The sequence below is a fragment of the Schistocerca americana genome, chromosome 1 (genome assembly GCF_021461395.2).
Source record: "Schistocerca americana isolate TAMUIC-IGC-003095 chromosome 1, iqSchAmer2.1, whole genome shotgun sequence".
Classification (NCBI taxonomy): Eukaryota; Metazoa; Arthropoda; class Insecta; order Orthoptera; family Acrididae; genus Schistocerca; species Schistocerca americana.
In genome coordinates this window covers 1140536415-1140553161 of record NC_060119.1, presented here as the reverse complement: position 1 = coordinate 1140553161, position 16747 = coordinate 1140536415, and the positions used below count along the sequence as shown (strand labels likewise).

The 16747-nt window shown below is 44.1% G+C and overlaps 1 non-coding gene across 1 annotated transcript; it reads left to right on the top strand.

Moving 5' to 3' along the window:
* The first annotated feature begins 12324 nt into the window (after window positions 1-12324).
* Window positions 12325-12398, top strand: Trnat-ugu. Its single transcript has one exon. It is a non-coding gene; the product is annotated as a tRNA-Thr (tRNA).
* Window positions 12399-16747: the final 4349 nt, after the last annotated feature.

The window sequence follows — 16747 nt, the reverse complement described above, 5'->3', positions numbered from 1 at the left end:
AAGCAGGTTACGTGATGAAAGCAGGCATGGTAATATTGAGGATTGTGCTCACAGCGGCAGGCATCGTACTGCACACACTCCAGACAATGTGCAGAGAGTTAAAGAATTGGTAACTGCTGACAGACGCATCACAGTGAACGAATTGTCACACTACGTGGGGATAGGGGAAGGAAGTGTTTGCAGAATACTGAAAGTGTTGGCGTTAAAAAAGGTTTGTGCCAGGTGGGTTCTTAGGATGTTGACAGTGGCTCACAAAGAAACAAGAAAAACGGCATGCAGCGAACTTTTGGAACAGTACGAGAATGGTGGAGATGAATTTCTTGGAAGAATTGTGACAGGTGATGAAACATGGCTCCATCATTTTTCACCAGAGACGAAGAGGCAATCAATGAAGTGGCATCATGCATATTCACCCAAGAAACAATATTCAAAACCACACCTTCTGCTAGAAAAGTTATGTCTACGGTGTTTTTCGATTCCGAAGGACTATTGCTTGTGGACTTCATGCCAAGTAGAACCACCATAAATTCTGATGCACATGTGACGACACTGAAGAAACTTCAAGCTCGACTGAGTCGTGTTCGACCACATTGGCAAAAGCAGGATGTTTTGCTGTTGCACGACAATGCACGGCCATATGTCAGTCAAAAAACCATGGAAGCGATCACAAAACTCGGATGGACAACACTGAAACACCCGCCTTACAGTCCTGACCTGGCTCCATGTGACTATCATCTCTTTGGGAAACAGAAAGACTCTCTTCGTGGAACAAGGTTTGAAGATGATGACACCCTTGTGGACGCTGCCAAACAGCGGCTCCAACAGGTTGGTCCACAACTTTGCCGTGCGGGTATACAGGCGCTGGTTCCAAGATGGCGTAAGGCAGTTGAGAGAGATGGAAATTGTGTAGAAATTAAAATACTGTTCCTAAAGGATGGACCGAGCGAGGTGGCGCAGTGGTTAGCACACTGGCCTCGCATTCGGGAGGACGACGGTTCAATCCCGTCTCCGGCCATCCTGATTTAGGTTTTCCGTGATTTCCCTAAATCGCTTCAGGCAAATGCCGGGATGGTTCCTTTGAAAGGGCACGGCCGATTTCCTTCCCCATCCTTCCCTCACCCGAGCTTGTGCTCCGTCTCTAATGACCTCGTTGTCGACGGGACGTTAAACACTAACCACCACCACCCAAAGGATGTATCTACACACTGTAAAACTTTCAGAGATGTAGAATAAAAGATGGATTTAAAAAAAATAGTGTGCATTTCTTTTGGAGTGACCCTCGTACATTGCGTATGAGGACCGCAAAGATAAAAAAATTGAAACTATGCCTCATACGGTAGACTGTTTGTTTTCCTCGTGCTCTGCTTGCGAGTGGAACAGGAAAGGAAATGACTATTAATGGTATGGGGTATTTATGTAGATGTAGATACTTTGTCTTAAGGCAGCGTAACTGATGGTGCGCAGATACCCTTACTTTATTCATCCAGTATTTAAGTATGAGAGCACGTAGCGGCTTCACACATAATTTCAAACCTTTACGATATTCCTTCCCGCTGACACCCCCCCCCCCCCAAAAGTGATGAAAGGAAAACAGTTAATTGCTGGCTATAGCTTCGCCTCTTCGTGCAGTCAAACTTTAGCATCAGGCAAAACGTTTTAATTAATTACTTCTTTACTACTGACTATATTCGTAGCACAGCTTTCAAACAGTATCCACATATTTCACTGAAAGTAGGTACAAAATTATATCATTGTACGACATATAGTTACGGAGATATGACGTCACAAACATTGAGATGCGCTAAGGACTTGCATTTGCTTGAAATGGAACGGAAATCACCAAAGACTATATCCCTCCATGGTTTATAATGAGAGCACTTAGCGACTTCCAGGTAACTTTAAGCATAATTTCAAAGCTTCTCTAACTTTTTCTCGTTTACGCGCTTAACACCATATGTGTAACACATTAGCTCATTTGTAATCAGACGTTCAGCACTCTATTGTTAGAGCTACAATACACAACTTCGATAATCAGATAGAATTATTTTACTTGGCAAGCGCACTGTTTTTGACGAAGTAAGCAAAATGTTTCAGGAAGGGAAGTCTGCACAGATGTCGGTTTACACAATTCGCTAGCTTCTCATTACAAGTGAAGAGAAAATTTAAAAGCAGATCCCTAATTACTGACGACCAACATAACTTGAAGACTGATTATTAGCACCCGAAGGCATTTACGTTAATGATTGTTCACATTTCAGTAGCTGTTATGTTTCAGTTAGTTCCTAATGTCACCAGTGACACGTACGAAGCCCTTCAATGATTTTACTGATGTGCGTATAAGGAAGATAATGTCAAAAAATGTGGTCAATGAAATGTGAAATATACGAACGACCAGTCACATAGGGCACTTGTTCTTATGTTCTATATAATAGCGTGATCTCAGGTAAACCATATTAATTTATAAAAAAAGGTCTCTAACGTAACAATGATGCATCAGCCATGTAATTATAGATGTTGTTGTTGTTGTGGTCTTCAGTCCAGAGACTGGTTTGATGCAGCACTCCATCCTACTGTATCCTGTGCAAGCTTCTTCATCTCCCAGTACCTACTGCAACCTACATCCTTCTGAATCTGTTTAGTGTATTCATCTCTTGGTCTCCCTCTACGATTTTTACCCTTCACGCTGCCCTCCAATACTAAATTGGTGATCCTTTGATGCCTCAGAACATGTCCTACCAAACAATCCTTTCTTCTAGTCAAGCTGTGCCACAAATTTCTCTTCTCCCTAATTCTGTTCAATACCTCCTCATTAATTATATGATCTACCCATCAAATTATCAACATTCTTCTGTAGCACCACATTTCGAAAGCTTCTATTCTCTTCTTGTCTAAACTATTTCTCGTCCACGTTTCACTTCCATACATGGCTACATTTCATACAAATACTTTCAGAAACGACTTCCTGACACTTAAATCTATACCCAATGTTAACAAAGTTCTCTTCTCCAGGAACGCTTTCCTTGTCATTGCTAGTCTACATTTTATATCCTCTACTTCGACCAGAATCTGCTATTTTGCTCCCCATATAGCAAAACTCATTTATTACTTTAAGCGTCTCATCTCCTAATATAAGTCCGTCGGCATCACCCGATTTAATTCGACTACATTCCATTCTCCTTGTTTCGATTTTGTTGATGTTCATCTTATATCCTCCTTTCAAGACACTGTCTATTCCGTTTAACTGCTCTTCCAGGTCCATTGCTGCCTCCGACAGAATTAATGTCATCGATAAAGCTCAAAGTTTTTATTTCTTCTCCATGGATTTTAATTCCTACTCCGAATTTTTCTTTTGTTTCCTTCACTGCTTGCTCAATATGCAGATTGAATAACATCGGGGACAGGCTACAACCCTGCCTCACTCCCTTCCCAACCACTGCTTCCCTTTCATGCTCCTCGACTCTTATAACTGTCATCTGGTTTCTGTACAAATTGTAAATAGTCTTTCGCTCCTTGTATTTTACCCCTGCCATCTACAGAATTTGAAAGAGAGTATTCCAGTCAACATTCTCAAAAGCTTTCTCTAAATCTACAAGTGCTAGAAACGTAGGTTTACCTTTCCGTAATCTATTTTCTAAGATAAGTCGTAGGGTCAGTACTGCCTGACGAGTTCCAACATTTCTATGGAATCCAAACTGAACTTCCCCGAGGTCGGCTTCTACCAGTTTTTCCATTCGTCTGTAAAGAATTCGTGTTAGTATTTTGCAGCCGTGGCTTATAGTTCGGTAATTTTCACATCTGCCAACACCTGCTTTCTTTGGGATTGGAGTTATTATATTCCTCTTGAAGTCTGAGGGTATTTCGCATGTCTCATACATCTTGCTCACCAGATGGTAGAGTTTTGTCAGGGCTGGCTCTTCCAAGGCTATCAACAGTTCTAATGGAATGTTGTCTCCTCCCAGGGCCTTGTTTCGACTTAATGTCTTTCAGTGCTCTGTCAAACTCTTCACGCAATATCATATCTCCAATTTCATCTTCATCTACCTCCTCTTCCGTCGCCCTTGTATGGTCCGTCTATATACTCCTTCCACGTTTCTGCTTTCCCTTCTTTGCTTAGAACTGGGTTTCCATCTGAGCTGTTGATATTCATGCAAGTGGTTCTCTTTTCTCCAAAGGTCTCTTTAATTTTCCTGTAGGCAGTATCTATCTTACCCCTAGTGATATACGCCTCTATATCCTTACATTTGCCCTCTAGCCATCCGTGCTTAGTCATTTTGCACCTACTGTCGATCTCGTTTTTGAGACGTTTGTATTCCTGTTTGCCTGCTTCATTTACTGCATTTTTGTATTTTCTCGTTTCATCAATTAAATTCAATATCTCTTCTGTTACCCAAGGATTTCTATTGGCCCTCGACTTTTTACCTACTTGATCCTATGCTGCTTTCACTATTTCATCTCTCAAAGCAACCTATTTTTCTTCTCCTGTATTTCTTTCCCCCATTCTTGTCAATCGTTCCCTAATGCTCTCCCTGAAACTCTCTACAGCCTCTGGTTCTTTCAGTTTATCCAGGTCCTATCTCCTTAAATTCCCACCTTTTTGCAGTTTCTTCAGTTTTAATCTACAGCTATAACCTATAGATTGTGGTCAGAGTCCACATGTGCCCCTGAAAATGTCTTACAATTTAAAATCTAGTTCCTAAATCTCTGTCTTACCATAACATATTGAAACCTTCCAGTATCTCCAAACTTCCTCCATGTATACAACCTTCTTTGGTGATTCTTGAACCAAGTGTTAACTATGAGTAAGTTATGCTCTGTGCAAAATTCTACCAGGCGGCTTCCTCTTTCATTCCTTTCCCCCATTCCATATTCACCGACTACGTTTCCTTCTCTTCCTCGAATTCCAGTCACCCATGACTATTAAATTTTCGTCTCCCTTCACTATACCAATAATTTCTTTTATCTCATCATATATTTCCATCAATCTCTTCGTCATCTGCGGAGCTAGTTGGCATATAAACTTGTACTACTGTGGTAGGCGTGCTTTGTATCTATCTTGGCTACAATAATGCGTTCACTATGCTGTTTGTAGTAGCTTACCCACATTCCTATTTTTTTTATTCATTATTAAGCCTACTCCTGCATTACCCCTATCTGATTTTGTATTTATAACCCGGTATTCACCTGACCAAAAGTCTTCTTCCTCCTGCCACCGAACTTCACTGATTCCCAGTATATCCAACTTTAACCTATCCATTTCCCTTTTTAAATTTTCTAGCCTACTTGCCCGATTAAGGGATCTGACATTACACGCTCCGATCCGTAGAACGCCAGTTTTCTTTCTCCTGATAACGGCGTCCTCCTGAGTAGTCCTCGCCCGGAGATCCGAATTGGACACTATTTTACCTCCGGAATATTTTACCCAAGAGGACGCCATCATCATTTACCCATACAGTAAAGCTGCATGCCCTCATCCAGACTGTTCCCCTGCAAATGCTCAAAAGGCTGCTGCCCCTCTTCAGGAACGACACGTTTGTCTGGCCTCCCAACAGATATCCCTCCGTTGTGGTTGCACCTACGGTACGGCTGTCTGTATCGCTGAAGCACGCAAGCCTCCCCACCAACGGCAAGGTCCATGCATGGTTCATGTGGGGGGTGGGGGGGGGGGTAATTATAGATGCCATGAACATAAGCAACGAGAATCATCGGATCTTTTGCATATTTTTAATTTTCAGCAGTAAAAGATAAAACGTCGACTAGGGCATATACTGTGTCGGAATTGTCTGCAACGAAGAATTATAGAGGGGAAAGTGGGAGGAATGAGAGGAAGAGGCAGAAAGAGAATTGGAATGATGGATGACATTAGAGGAGGACTAGCGTACAAATAGATGAAAGAAGATGCTCAGAACAGAACACGATTGAGAACCTCCAGTTGAAACCTATCCTAAGACACATACACATTACGAAATTTATTATACTTTTCCTATTTAATTTCAAGAATTACATAGCTTGTGCGCATTCACTCCGCTCTCACCTGATGCATCCACCAAATGACTTGATGTCTTTCTCACGTCCTCACTAGGATCTTTGAGTGCTTCAGAAACTTTCTGCGTACCATACTTATTTTTTTCAGTATTTGTGCTGTTGATCTCTTGGATCCCAGAAGCGCATATGATATCTAAATTCCATCAGCAACAGTACACTCTCTTCGGACCACTCCGTCGCTGATGCAATTCATGATAACAACAACAAAAGTAGAGAAGATAGCAAACGAAATCTTTGTATAGTGATACCGCCGGAGTGAAGTGGACGCGAATTTCCTTCGATGGTTTGCTACAAGAACGACAACAAGCGTACAAGAGCGAACACAAGCGAATGCGCACCGAACACGACCAAATGCCGTTTTTCTGATGCGCACCTGGAATTTACAGCAGAGAGTGGTTGCCGATACCGTCGCCGACATCCGCATCAGTGCAGACGCTTAGCGGATACGTGCATCCTCGCAGACCACCTACATCTGCACTCGGGGAGGATGGGCTTTAGTTAGACTCAGGTGTGCGGTGGTGACGCTAACGTCGTTCTCAAGCGGAACATGTTCCTCACCATTAAGCACAACAGACGCGGTCTACGTTCTGGTTGCTACACGCAATTAAAGGTACAGTCTTATAGCCGTTAAATCTGGCCGCCGTCGCAGAGAGCAAGTCTGTGTCGTTTAGTTAAGAAGCCAGTAAAACTGGCTGCCCCAACTCTATACGTCCCGCCATCTGCACAGTATGGCAATGCTGTAGCACGCGGAAATGTCTGGAGGAAATGTTGTTCCACTAGAGGTGTTCCAGTACTGTATGTCTGGAGGAAATGTTGTTCCACTAGAGGTGTTCCAGTACTGTGTTTGCTAATGGTCTATGTGAAGTAGTTAGTTCGTGTTCACTCATCTATTTACTTATTTTTAACATTTCAGCTGCCCACTAAAGGATGGAACCTCAAAGATAAATTGATTCACATTCTGAGCCACCAGTAATAGCAAAACTATCAGTGAAAAGAGCTCATGGATGCCTCGTCGGAACAGTTATGCCCAGGAGTTCCACACCGTACAGCGGCCATTGCACACTCGCTACCGGGTGCTTTGACGCCAGCCGCCGAACCACGATGTGATCATGACGCAGCGCGTTTCAAGACGTTTCTCCTCTCAATTGTTCTATGATTTTTCGTGCGAAGTAATTTCGATGAACCGAGTTAACACCATCACTGCATGCTCAAGACAGGAAGCGTATAGGCTCTGCAATTTTAGTGAAAGCTCATTGCATATAAAATTACACTACTGGTCATTAAATTGATACACCAAGAAGAAATGCAGATGATAGGCGGGTATTCATTGGACAAATATATTATGCTAGAACTGACATGTGATTACATTTTCATGCTATTTGGGTGCATAAATCCTGAGAAATCAGTACCTAGAACAACCACCTCTGGCCGTAATAACGGCCTTGATACGCCTAGGCATTGAGTCAAATAGAGCTTGGATGGCGTGTACAGGTACAGCTGCCAATGCAGCTTCAACACGATACCACAGTTTATCAAGAGTAGTGACTGGCGTATTGTGACGAGCCAGTTGCTCGGCCATCATTGACCGGACGTTTTCAGTTGGTGAGAGATCTGGAGAATGCGCTGGCCAGGGCAGCAGTCGAACATTTTCTGTATCCAGAAAGGCCCGTACAGGACCTGCAACATGCGTTCGTGCATTATTCTGTTGAAATGTAGGGTTTCGCAGGGATCGAATGAAGGGTAGAGCCACGGGTCGTAACACATCTGAAATGTAACGTCCACTGTTCAGAGTGCCGTCAATGCGAATAAGACGTGACCGAGACGTGTAACCAATGGCACCCCATACCATCTCGCCGGGTAATACGCCATTATGGCAATGACGGATACACGCTTCCAATGTGCGTTCACCGCGATGTCGCCAAACACGGATACGACCATCACGATGCTGTAAACAGAACGTGGATTCATCCGAAAAAATGACGTTTTGCCATTCGTGTACCCAGGTTGGTCGTTGAGTACACCATCGCAGGCGCTCCTGCCTGTGACGCAGCGTCAAGGGTAACCGCAGCCATGGTCTGCGAGCTGATGGTGCATGCTGCTGCAAACGTCGTCGAACTGTTCGTGCAGGTGGTAGTTGTCTTGCAAACGTCCCCATCTGTTGACTCAGGGATCGAGACGTGGTTGCACGATCCGTTACAGCCAGGCGGATAAGATGCCTGTCATCTCGACTGCTAGTGTTACGAGGCCGTTGGGATCCAGCACGGCGTTCCGTATTACCCTCCTGAACCCACCGATTCCATATTCTGCTAACAGTCATTGGATCTCGACCAAGGCGAGTAGCACTGTCGCGATACGATAAACCGCAATCGCGATAGGCTACAATCTGACCTGTATCAAAGTCGGAAACGTGATGGTACGCATTTCTCCTCCTTACACGAGCCATCACAACAACGTTATACCAGGCAACGCCGGTCAACTGCTGTTCGTGTATGAGAAATCGGTTGGAAACTTTCCTCATGTCAGCACGTTGTAGGTGTCGCCACCGGCGCCAACCTTGTGTGAATGCTCTGAAAAGCTAATCATTTGCATATCACAGCATCTTCTTCCTGTCGGTTAAATTTCGCGTCTGTAGCACGTCATCTTCATGGTGTAGCAATTTTAATGGCCAGTAGTGTAGATGAGGAACAGCAGAGGGCCTGTGACACTACCTTGGGGAACGCCAGAAATCACTTATGTTTTACTCGATGACCTTCTGTCAATTACTACGAACTGTGACCTCTCTGATGGAAGTCACGAATCCAGACACATAACTGAGACGATATTCCATAAGCATGCAATTTCACTACAAGCTGCTTGTGGGCTACAGTCTCAAAAGTCTTTTTGGAAATCTAGAAATACGGTATCAGTTTGGAATCTATTGTCAATAGCACTGAACACTTCATGCAAATAAAGAGCTAGTTGTATTGTTTTCTAAAGCCCATGTTGACCGTGTGTCAACAGACCGTTTTCTTCGAGGTGACTCATAATGTTCGAACACAATATAAGTTCCAAAATCCTGCTGCATGTCTGCGTTAATGATGTGGGCCTGTAATTAAGTGGATTACTCCTACCACCTTTCTTGAATATTGGTGTGACCTGTGCAACTTTCCAGTCTTTGGGTACGGATCTTTCGTCGAACGAACGGTTGTATACGATTGTTAAGTATGGAGCTAATGCATCAGCATACTCTGACAGGAACCTATTTGTTATACAGTCTGGATCAGAAGACTTGCTTTTATTAAGTGACTTAAGTTGCTTCACTACTCCGAGGATATTTACTTCTATGTTACTCATGTTGGCAGCTGTTCTTGATTCGAATTCTGGAATATCTGCTTCTTCTTCTTTTTTGAAGGCATTTCGGAAGGCTGTTTTTAGTAACTCTGCTTTGGCAATACATTCTTCGATAGTATCTCCATTGCTATTGCGCAGAGAAGGCAGTGATTGTTTCTTGCCGCTAACATTTTTCACCTAAGACCATAATCCCTTTGGAATTTCTGCTAGGTTTCAAAACAAAGTTTCGTTGTGGAAACTATTTTAAGCATCTCGCATAGAAGTTGAGCAATCGGTCCTGTCGACTATGCTGCAAATGGTCAGCTCTGCTTTCATCTTGCAAGCAAGACTGGCAGCCTTTACCACTTCTGTTAGCCGCTCGAAACCAGAGAGAATCTCTTCTGATTCAAAGTGACACACATCATTGGTACCGACGTGAGCAACTACCTGTAGTTGGCTGCACCCTGTGCTCTTCATGGCATCCGGGAGGACCCTTTCCACATCTGGAATGACTCCACCTGGTATGCACACGGAATGCCCATTGGTTTTCTCACCCATCTTGTCAGCCAAGTCCCTAAGGGGCCCCATAACGCGCCTAACGTGGAGCTCCCAACTACCAATAATCCCACCCTGTGTGTTTGCCTACATCTTGCAGGCTGAGTGGTTTCCTCTGAAACAGGTCAGGCGACAGTATCTGGCTCAGCGAGTGTCAGCAACAGACAGCTCATAGAACCTGTTTGTCGGACAAACAGGGGAGACATTACGTGCGGCTGCCTGGGAAGTCTTTCGCCGCCTGCTTCGCTCGGGGGCGACCTCCCACTCGACCACAGGTGAGGGGTCAGCCTCAGTGCGAGCAGTAACTGGGTTGACCACCAGCGAGGACCGATCGGAGGAGTCGGACGTGCTGGACTCCTTTGGATCCCCACGGTCGGCCCACAACAGTGGTGCCCGTCCAGTGCAGCCTCAAGCTGTGTAACCGAAGCCGTCACAGCATGAAGCTGAGAGCGAAGTGTCACCAACTCGGCTCACGCCCGCACACAACAATCGCAGTCCCTGTCCATACTAAAGACCGTAGAAAACTAAACTAGGCAGATAAACGGACTATTGGCATGTACTGCGCAACTCTACTGAAGACCCTGACGAAAGCACAGGAACTGTGTTCAAAAAATGGTTCAAATGACTCTGAGCACTATGGGACTCAATACCTCAGGTCATCAGTCCCCTAGAACTTAGAACTACTTAAACCTAACTAACCTAAGGACATCACACACATCCATGCTCGAGGCAGGATTCGAACCTGCGACCGTAGCAGTCACGCGGTTCCGGACTGAAGTGCCTAGAACCGCACGGCCACTGTGGCCGGCAGGAACTGTGTCTAATAAGTTATATTAATAGGCAGAGATTCAAAAACCTAACTACCGAAGCACTCGGGTGAAACTAAATAATTCGCCCTCATTAGGAACTTGTAATATTGTCACAAAATCGGTTTACTTCCCTGCGCAAACGAAAACGCGAGAACTGTGGCTATTAGATATTAAATAAACACGCAGAAACTCAAGAAACTAAACTATTAAAGCACACAGATGATGATATAAAATTCGCTTCTGGTTAGGAACTCGTAAAAGTCACAAAATCGGTTACTTCCCTGTTGCTGCTTGTGCCTCAGCCGGCTACTGCTGCCTGACTGACTGGATCAAATTCACTGGACTGTTAATGCCCAACAAGTTAATCCACTCAAAGGATCTGTCAGTCCTAGTGATCACTTTAGTTCAGCATGGTCTGTTATAACTTTGAATTTTCTACCATACAGGTAACAGTGGAAATAGGTAATACCATATATAACTCTCAACATATATTTACTAAGATGGTATCTGTTCTTTCAGACATGTCTGAAAGGACAGATACCATCGGTGACCAAGCAGCTCATTAGAATGAAATTACAATGAAATGAACACCCTTTGCTGCTTACAGGCGTTGACATATGTCAACGGGGACAGATGAAAATGTGTGCCCCGACCAGGACTCGAACCCGGGATCTCCTGCTTACATGGCAGACGCTCTATCCATCTGAGCCACCGAGGACACAGAGGATAGCGCGACTGCAGGGATTAATCTCTGGCACGCCTCCCGCGAATCTCACGTTCTCAACGTATTGTCCCGCATTACATTCGTAGTGCCCCTGCCCATTATACTCATTACTCGTGGCGCGTTGCCGATTCCCGTAAGAGTTAGGGCACTGTTTGTGCATTCGCACAGAAGAAGAAGATGGTTAAGTGGCCGGTGAGCCTTTCGGACATGTCTGACATGTCCAAGCAGCTCGTTAGAATGAAATTACAATGAAATGAACACCCTTAGCTGCTTACAGGCGTTGACATAGGTCAACGGGGACAGATGAAAATGTGTGCCCTGACTGGGACTCAAACCCGGCATCTCCTGCTTACATGTAGTGTGGGCCAATATGTTGAGAATGTGGGTTTTGCGGGAGGCGTGCCAGAGATAAATCCCTGCAATCACACTATCCTCTGTGTTCTCGGTGGCTCAGATGGATAGAGCGTCTGCCATGTAAGCAGGAGATCCCGGGTTCAAGTCCCGGTCAGGGCACACATTTTCATCTGTCCCCGTTGACGTATGTCAATGCCTGTAAGCAGCTAGGGGTGTTCATTTCATTGTAATTTCATTCTAACGAGCTGCTTGGTCACCGATGGTATCTGTTCTTTCGGACATGTCCGAAAGAACAGATACCATGTTAGCAAATATATAGTTAAGGCTGCTCACTGGCCACTTGACCATCTTCTTATTCTGTGTGAATGCACAAACAGTGCCCGAACTCTTACAGGAATCAGCAATGTGCCGCGAGTAATGAGTATAATGGGCGGGGGCCCTACGAATGTAATGCGGGACAATACGTTGAGAATGTGGGTTTCGCAGGAGGCGTGCCAGAGATAAATCACTGCAGTCGCGCTATCCTCTGTGTCCTTGGTGGCTCAGATGGATAGAGCATCTGCCATGTAAGCAGGAGATCCCGGGTTCGAGTCCCGGTTGGGGCACACATTTTCATCTGTCCCCATTGACGTATGTCAACGCCTGTAAGCAGCTAAGGGTGTTCAGTTCATTGTAACTCTCAACATCTCGTTCTTCGTGGGCGAGAAATTCTGGTCATCTTTATTCACCTGTTCATTGCCATCTACGCCCGAACTCAGAATATGCACAATCGCCCAATGTCATGCGTCATGCGATAAGATAAATTCCTTCTTGCAGTGTGGAAATATTAATACTATGCTAGTTGTTAATGCCTCTTTCAACTTCTCAAATGCAGTCTGACACTCCAGTGACCTGAAAACTGGACACCTTCTTTCAACAAATGAGTTAACAGCCTAGGAGTTTCAGCAAACCCTTTGATAAATTTTCTATAATAACTACACACTTCTAAAAATGATTGAAGTTCTTTTGTTGTTTGTGGGCGTAAGAAATCAAGACAGCACATATCAACCCTGGGTCAGTCTTCATACCATCATGGCTAATCCCATGACCTAAATAGTTCACCTCTGTCGATGCCAAGTGACACTTTTCAATACTTGATATTAAATGTGCAGAGCGCAACCTCTTGGCAATTCCTCCGGTAATTCTGCATCCTCTAGATCTTTAGAAACACAGTCATATTATCTAAATAGACCATACACAGCCATGATTTTGATCCCATTGACACTTCATCCAATAACCTCTGGAATGTGACTGGCGTAACTTAAGCCCAATTGGCATCCGTTGATATTGATAGTGATCCCACAGAATGATAAACTTGGACTTCATCCAGTCTTCTGGAACTATTGCCAATTTGTGGTATCCACTCTTCAAATCCATTGAGGAGAAATATTTACATTCACCTAGGTTGCCCAAACTCTCTTGCGTTTAAGTACTGGTAATTACAAACAAGACCTACATTTCTTCGTTCTATCTTAGGGTTTCTGTGGACCAGTGATGATGGCTGCTCCCCATGGACTATCACTTTCCTCTGTAATGCCACCAGCTAACTGCTGATAGATGAATTCTTCCATTTGCAAGTGCCTGGGTATTCGGTACTGCTCTTTCTGTTTATTCCCCGTTGGGATTCTGTGGTGAGTCACAGGTGTCACTGGTAATAATCAGCTTGGATTGAACAAATCTGTTAATCAGATTAATGAAGTTTCCATACCTGACTTATTTTCCCCTTCTGAATGCTTCACCTTCTAGCAAAATGCAGATGCAGTTGCAGTTTGCGTGTGGCACAGGTCTCCATTCAGCCTGTCCAGATGCTCTCATCTAGGACATCCTAGTTGCCAATCAATAATCTTTTAATCATTTTGCAGATCTACTACATCATAGCCAAAATAATCTACACTCACTGGAACTAAGTAACTTCCTTCTATTTTCTGCACATGTGCAACTCTTCTATGCACGAAACAATGCAAAGTATCCAGTTTGTCAGTGTGTTCCAACGGCACCATAACACACTAAACATCAGTCAGTAGGTCAGTACCCACACTTAGGGTACTGTGTCTTTTTTTTATCATGCAAATTGAGCTTTAATGAATATGTAAGCAGTTTACGCAGTTCCACCTTCACAATTGGGAAACTTTACAACAATGTATCACTTACAGCTGTCATGTCTGCCAGAAACAATGTCCCACTGAGTCGAATAGTGTGCTGCAAAACATCAATTTTTGCATGATGTTTATTCAGAAAATCCAGCTCTAGAATAGTGCAGCACATTCCGCTGACATGGAGCAACACCTCCATATACTCCTGGAAATCCCATACTCCAGTACAGTAACTAGCAATGCTGACACCAGTAACGCCATATCATTGCCCTTGCTCTATCTAGCCCATATCGTGGGACTTTAATCTCCTTGTATCCAGGAGATCCAGACTAGGTACTGGCACATAAGTGCATGTGTCCCCTAAGAAGCTAAGTTCTGTTCCGTTTACCATGTCCACCAAGCAGCACTCCGCTTTTGCCTGCACATTCGCAGCATGCTGTTTTACTGGGAAGGCCATCCAGCAGTTGAGGAATGAACTCTTGTCTTCGTGCTGCTCGCTTTGCTTTCTATCTTGATGGTCTCACTTCCGAAGCCCCACCACCTCGGATTCATAACACTACAGTTGGCAGCACTGTTTCTGAATGTGGCCCGTAAGCCCGCACGTGTAGCATTTTAGCTCTGAAATAAAAATACTCTGCTTGTCCTGCATCCAAACTGCAACAACCTCCTCCTCAAACTGTGTAGCAACCATGATGACATTTGCCAAACCCTTTGGATTTTTCCATCCATACTCTCCTCTACATATTGAGTCCCCTCAAAAATACATCTAACTCTCTGTGTTCTACCTCTTGCAGATAATTTTATTCGCCTCTTTATTCTGTGTCAACTCAGTAATCTGTGACGGTAACAGTGATCCCTTCTTATGTTATTGAAATGCAGATTTGACAATTTCAGGCAAACATAGACACACAATAAATTTCTTAATGAAGAATAAGGATGGTACTTACCTGTCCAACAGCTTTAGCAACAAGCAGTAATACAATGGTAGGAGGCATAGATTGCTTTGATAAACTTAGATAATGTTATGCAGAAGGCTGATGTTCTCACAAGTGGATTTTCTTACTTCCTATTAGGCGTGGCAATTGTAAATGCATTTTTATTGTACAAAATGAATAAAGGACAACAGGGATACCAATATCAGTTGGAGTTTAAATTACAACTCATAAAACAACATCAAAAGGCTGTCCAGAACCATTCTAACCAAGAAGAACTCTGTACAAGATCACTGTTAGTTGGCAAAAGTTGGAGATCGTATGCCTATTTTGGAAAAGAACTTATCGTCAATGCTGAAAGTATTGTGGGAGAACAAAATACATATGCCACTACTGCAGACTGCCCTTGTGTATCAAACCATACTTCCACCACTTTCGTGGAAAATTTAAAAATCTGTGACAATCATTGGAACATTTGTTTGGGAAAGAAGTATTATTTGTTTATAGGCACTAAATTGGTAATGTTGAATGTAAACCACTTGTAAAAGTGAAATGTAAATATTTTTGAAATACAATAAAATGAAAATGCAAAACAATGGTTTTTATTTTTTTACATGCAAGGGCAGCATATAATGGCTCTCAATAAGGAAGTACAAGATCCATTTACCACCATAGTTTAACAGTTCACAAACGTGGCATGGTGGTATATGTACCACTATAGTTTTTAGTCCTAAATCACAAAAATAAAAAACACAATAATAAAAAAAATCACAGTTCTAATAAGACGTCAAAGAAATTAGCTTTGTTGAAACGTGCCTGCGAAAGTATTAAATTGTGACAAGTCCGAAGCTTTCTCTGGTTTCATTAGTTGCACCTTCATATTTCTGAGTACATCCTGTCTATTTACCATGACCTTTAACAAAAGAAAATGAAAAGGCCACTGTTGAACTGCACTCCGTGGCTGTAGGCATCCTGGATGCTGTTACAGAATTCAGTTATTACTACTGTCACCACTTACAGAGGCTGTGGCAGTGCGCCTCTACGGTGGGTGGTGGAAGGGTTAGTTGGAGGTCAGAATGTTGACAGTCCACCACCCTCAGTGGGGTAGCAGCTGGGTGGATACCTGGTAGTCATCTAATGTGTTGTCATAGCAACTACAACTTTCCTTGCGATGATACTCAGAGAAGTCAAACCCCCTCCTAGGATTTAAGCTGTGTACAGCCTGCAAGGAGTCAGCCTCCGAGGAGGTGTCTGGCAGCACAGCTGGCAACTGTTTAAGATAGTAACAGTTCTGGGAAGCCACTTACCGCAGCAGCGTGGCTCGTAATACAGACTGGAGACTGCCCGGAAGTCTATGGGACACAGTGGTCAGAGGCATGCAGAATCACACTGTGGCCCTGAGGCAGACGAGATGGCTCCCAGCGGCAGTGGTGGCTGTCCACATGAGAAGAGGCAGGCATCAGCAAGTTTGTCTGCACAGGCAATGGCAGGCAAACGAGGCTCAAACTGTAGTCCCCTGGGGTAGAAGATCGGCAGCAGCTGAAGTAGGCCCCCAGGTGGCCCGCTTTTGGAGGGCCGTAAATCCACAGCATCCGACTTGGCACTAACAGCAGGGAGGTCACAGTCTGTAGAGGCTGACCAGTCGAGCTATGCAATTGCGTAGACCAACCTAGGTCCCTCCTCGGGTCTACCTGCTGACCGAGCACAATACCTTTCACTAAAAATGACGAGTATTTACAGTCCTAGCCTGTTCTTGTATTGCTACGGCATCCATTCCGATCATGTACGCCACAACTCCATGGCTCGGATCTACAGTACCTGGGCCACTAATCCCACCATATTGCTGAGTTCGTGACATTTCAATCGCAGATCCACGTGAGCAAGCAAACC